Here is a 5,565-nt window from a genome sequence, read left to right on the forward strand (position 1 = left end):
TAGCTGTTTTAAAAGTGGACACTTAGTGCAATTTTCACAGTTCCTGGGGGAGGTAAGTTTTTGTTAGTTTTACCAGGTAAGTAGGACACTTACAGGGTTCAGTTCTTGGTCCAAGGTAGCCCACCGTTGGGGGTTCAGAGCAACCCCAAAGTCACCACACCAGCAGCTCAGGGCCGGTCAGGTGCAGAGTTCAAAGTGGTGCCCAAAACACATAGGCTAGAATGGAGAGAAGGGGGTGCCCCGGTTCCGGTCTGCTTGCAGGTAAGTACCCGCGTCTTCGGAGGGCAGACCAGGGGGGTTTTGTAGGGCACCGGGGGGGACACAAGTCCACACAGAAATTTCACCCTCAGCAGCGCGGGGGCGGCCGGGTGCAGTGTAGAAACAAGCGTCGGGTTTTCAATGTTAGTCTATGAGAGATCTCGGGATCTCTTCAGCGCTGCAGGCAGGCAAGGGGGGGATTCCTCGGGGAAACCTCCACTTGGGCAAGGGAGAGGGACTCCTGGGGGTCACTTCTCCAGTGAAAGTCCGGTCCTTCAGGTCCTGGGGGCTGCGGGTGCAGGGTCTCTCCCAGGCGTCGGGACTTTAGGTTCAAAGAGTCGCGGTCAGGGGAAGCCTCGGGATTCCCTCTGCAGGCGGCGCTGTGGGGGCTCAGGGGGGACAGGTTTTGGTACTCACAGTATCAGAGTAGTCCTGGGGTCCCTCCTGAGGTGTTGGATCGCCACCAGCCGAGTCGGGGTCGCCGGGTGCAGTGTTGCAAGTCTCACGCTTTTTGCGGGGAGCTTGCAGGGTTCTTTAAAGCTGCTGGAAACAAAGTTGCAGCTTTTCTTGGAGCAGGTCCGCTGTCCTCGGGAGTTTCTTGTCTTTTCGAAGCAGGGGCAGTCCTCAGAGGATGTCGAGGTCGCTGGTCCCTTCGGAAGGCGTCGCTGGAGCAGGATCTTTGGAAGGCAGGAGACAGGCCGGTGAGTTTCTGGAGCCAAGGCAGTTGTCGTCTTCTGGTCTTCCGCTGCAGGGGTTTTCAGCTGGGCAGTCCTTCTTCTTGTTGCAGGAATCTAATTTTCTAGGGTTCAGGGTAGCCCTTAAATACTAAATTTAAGGGCGTGTTTAGGTCTGGGGGGTTAGTAGTCAATGGCTACTAGCCCTGAGTGTGGGTACACCCTCTTTGTGCCTCCTCCCAAGGGGAGGGGGTCACAATCCTAACCCTATTGGGGGAATCCTCCATCTGCAAGATGGAGGATTTCTAAAAGTTAGAGTCACTTCAGCTCAGGACCCCTTAGGGGCTGTCCTGACTGGCCAGTGACTCCTCCTTGTTGCTTTCTTTGTTCCCTCCAGCCTTGCCGCCAAAAGTGGGGGCCGTGGCCGGAGGGGGCGGGCAACTCCACTAAGCTGGAGTGCCCTGCTGGGCTGTGACAAAGGAGGTGAGCCTTTGAGGCTCACCGCCAGGTGTGACAATTCCTGCCTGGGGGAGGTGTTAGCATCTCCACCCAGTGCAGGCTTTGTTACTGGCCTCAGAGTGACAAAGGCACTCTCCCCATGGGGCCAGCAACATGTCTCGGTTTGTGGCAGGCTGCTAAAACTAGTCAGCCTACACAGATAGTCGGTTAAGTTTCAGGGGGCACCTCTAAGGTGCCCTCTGGGGTGTATTTTACAATAAAATGTACACTGGCATCAGTGTGCATTTATTGTGCTGAGAAGTTTGATACCAAACTTCCCAGTTTTCAGTGTAGCCATTATGGTGCTGTGGAGTTCGTGTAAAACAGACTCCCAGACCATATACTCTTATGGCTACCCTGCACTTACAATGTCTAAGGTTTTGCTTAGACACTGTAGGGGCACAGTGCTCATGCACTGGTACCCTCACCTATGGTATAGTGCACCCTGCCTTAGGGCTGTAAGGCCTGCTAGAGGGGTGTCTTATCTATACTGCATAGGCAGTGAGAGGCTGGCATGGCACCCTGAGGGGAGTGCCATGTCGACTTACTCATTTTGTTCTCACTAGCACACACAGGCTTGTAAGCAGTGTGGCTGTGCTGAGTGAGGGGTCTCTAGGGTGGCATAATGCATGCTGCAGCCCTTAGAGACCTTCCCTGGCATCAGGGCCCTTGGTACCAGAGGTACCAGTTACAAGGGACTTATCTGGATGCCAGGGTGTGCCAATTGTGGGATCAATGGTACATTTTAGGTGAAAGAACACTGGTGCTGGGGCCTGGTTAGCAGGGTCCCAGCACACTTCTCAGTCAAGTCAGCATCAGTATCAGGCAAAAAGTGGGGGGTAACTGCAACAGGGAGCCATTTCTTTACAGTAGTCCTTTTGGACTACATATCCCATGACGCCTAGAGGGGAAGAGGTCGCTTAAAAATCAAGCACATACAGGAAGTAATGTGCGTTATTCGTTTCCTAGAACCCAGTCGGATGGACAACGAGGGCTCTTGTTGACGGCGTTCCGAGGTTGAGTTGTTTGCTTAGGAGGTATAATTCCTCCTCCGGTTTTCCTTGAAGCCTGGGACCTTCCCGATATCAGCGGGAGTGTCGAGTTATTTTCCCTGGGAAACCTGACACGAAGGAGAGGTGGTAAGCGGTGAGACGATTTGGTGCCGGAATCCCTCGCCTTTCTTTTTCCCATTATTACAGTTCGACAAGGACACTGGTAACTTCTGAAGCACGGCGGTCTTTTGTTTGAGTTACCAATAAAGCACGAACGATTATCTTTGGGGCCAGAGAACATTATATGTTTGGCTACGACAGAAGGTTAATGTTTATTTTTGCGGGAATTGAACTGCCGGGACGATTTTTCTTTTCAATACGTAATGAAATAACACAGGGTTATTCCTACAAATTGCGTGACTATGACATGGGGCTTAGTGGATTAACTGAGTCATAGAAAGGACTACGAGATAGGTTCTTATCGTCGTTAATTTTATTCCCTTTCTTTTCGTTTCTGTTTCCTCATGATTTCGTGACTATCTTGTATAAAGGTGGGTGTTGAGCAACCCATTAGAGATCATCGGTGTTAATTGTTGGCTTGTGGCGTCCATCTATGATTCAGATGGAGCACAGATAGGCGTTGGACTAGTTCTGCCCTCATGAGTTATGGGCAGGTACGGTCGTTGGTACTTTAGCGAGACATTGCGAGAGTAGACAGGCAATGTGATATTAACACTGTGTATTCCTCTCTTTACAGATATCCCGTCCCTGCTGTTCCTTCCCCTTCCTTCCCTCACCTGATTACTCCAATGCACCGTGGTTTATATAGGTGACTTGGTGGTGTCAGGAGGTGGACCTTTATTTGCATCGCACCGAGTCTGAGGAGCATCTACAACGTGACAGAATAACGCACCCACGAATAACGCTCCTCCCGCTCGGTGTGATGCAAAGATGGCGTCTATGGATGATGTATTACAGGCGTTAGTAGTAGTGCAACAAGAGTTGGCTAATTCTAGGGTGGAGGCAGCAGCGTTAAAGGAAAAGGTAGAAAGGCTTACTAGGAATCCCTTCGATGCTTCAGCATCCACCCCACAGGTAACCGTGAATGTCTCCCCTCCTATCCCTTTGGCCAGCCCGGAACGATATTCAGGGGACCCCAGGAAGGTTCAGGCCTTTCTAACTCAGTTGTCTCTACAATTCTCTTGTAGACCCGCGTCTTTTCCCTCTAACCTTTCCAGGGTAATGTTCGCTATTTCTTATCTCTCGGGAGACGCAGCCAATTGGGCCGTACCATTAGTCAGGAACGATGACCCCTTGTTATCAGACTGGAATGCCTTTCGGACGGCTTTCGAGAGGGTGTTTGATCATAGAACAACCACTTTTAGTGCTGACAGGGAATTACTGGAGTTGAGACAGGGGAGGTCTGATCTGGTCTCTTATCTCACGACCTTTAATAGATTGGTGGCAGAATCAGGGTGGCCAGAGGAGAAGAGAATGTCTCTCTATTATCAAGGTTTACGAGACGACATGAAGGATATACTCGCTCAAATAGACCCGCAGCCTTCCACTTGTACAGATCTTGTGAATCTTACCCTGAGACTGAACCACAGATTAGCAGAAAGAAGGGGAGAGCGTAGAGCGGGGGATAGGCGACAAGGCATTCCAGAAAGGGAAGTGCGATCTGTTTCTACTCCCAATGATATAGGTGGGGAGCCTATGGACGTGGGAGCCGTTAGGGCACCCTTGTCGAAGTCCGAGAAGGAGAGTAGGAGGGTACAGGGGTTGTGCATGTATTGCGGCAGGAAGGGTCATTATGTAAGAGAGTGTCCCCAAAAACCACGTAAGAGATTCTCCTACTCCCCCACTCAAAAGGCAGAGGTTACGGCAGGAAAAACATCGGAGAAAGAGGATTTGCCCGTTATAGAACCCCAACCGGTGTTACGGTTAACTTCCTTAGCCCTTTTTCCACAGGAGGAAAAGGCGTCCCACCTTTTGTTAGCAGTGGAGCTGGTGTCCAAAGAACAAAAGTTTCCAGTATGGGCGATGATAGACTCCGGAGCCACGGGAAATTTCATAGATGCAGGGGTGGTTAGGAGATTGGGACTTCCTAGCATTCCGAGAAAGGACCCCGAAATAGTGTTGGCGGTTGATGGTACACCGCTGAAATCTGGGCCCCTTACAGAACATACTGAGGACGTTGGGTTGATCTTCAATGGGGTATCTCCGGAACATAAAGAAAGAATTAGACTGGATATAATAGAGGCTCCTCAGTATGAAATTATTTTAGGAATGCCCTGGTTAAGAAAACACAATCCTGTTATAGATTGGCAAACCAAGACGGTTAGTTTTCAGTCCTCGAGGTGTGAGAATATCTGCTTCTTGTATGACGAATCCCCCATGTTAGCATTGGCTCAAGGGTTACAGTTGGCCACAGTGATGGAGAAAACAGTGATATTGCCCTCTGTTTATGCCGAGTTCAAGGATGTGTTCGACGAAGGTCAGGCTGAGACATTGCCACCCCATCGTGTATATGATTGCAAGATAGATCTGATTCCTGGAGCTCTCCTTCCTTCCTGTAGGGTATATGCTCTATCAGACCCAGAAACCAAGCATTTGAGAAAATACTTGGATCACTTCCTGGAGATCGGGTTCATTAGACCATCTTGTTCTCCGGCAGCCTCTCCACTCTTTTTCATAGCTAAAGCTAATAAAGAGTTGAGAACCTGCATCGATTATCGAATGCTGAACAAGAATACAGTGAGGAATAGATACCCTCTTCTTTTCATTCCTGTGTTATTGGAACAGGTGAAAGAGGCGGTAATCTATACAAGGTTGGACCTGAAGGGAGCTTACCATCTGGTCAGAATCCGCGAAGGGGACGAGTGGAAAACGGCGTTCAAAACCCGTTATGGTCTGTTTGAGTACTTGGTAATGCCGTTCGGGTTGTGTAACGCCCCGGCGGCATTCCAGTATTTTCTGAACGATGTTCTCAAGGAATACGTAGACCGTTTCGTGATCGTTTATATAGATGACATTCTGGTGTATTCCACATCCCTGGAGCGCCACCTTGACCATGTTTCCTTAGTACTCCTAGCATTGCGACAGCATAGTCTTTTTTGCAAACTGAGCAAATGCGAGTTCCA

This window comes from Pleurodeles waltl, chromosome 7, assembly GCF_031143425.1.
Source record: "Pleurodeles waltl isolate 20211129_DDA chromosome 7, aPleWal1.hap1.20221129, whole genome shotgun sequence".
In the NCBI taxonomy this organism is placed as follows: domain Eukaryota; kingdom Metazoa; phylum Chordata; class Amphibia; order Caudata; family Salamandridae; genus Pleurodeles; species Pleurodeles waltl.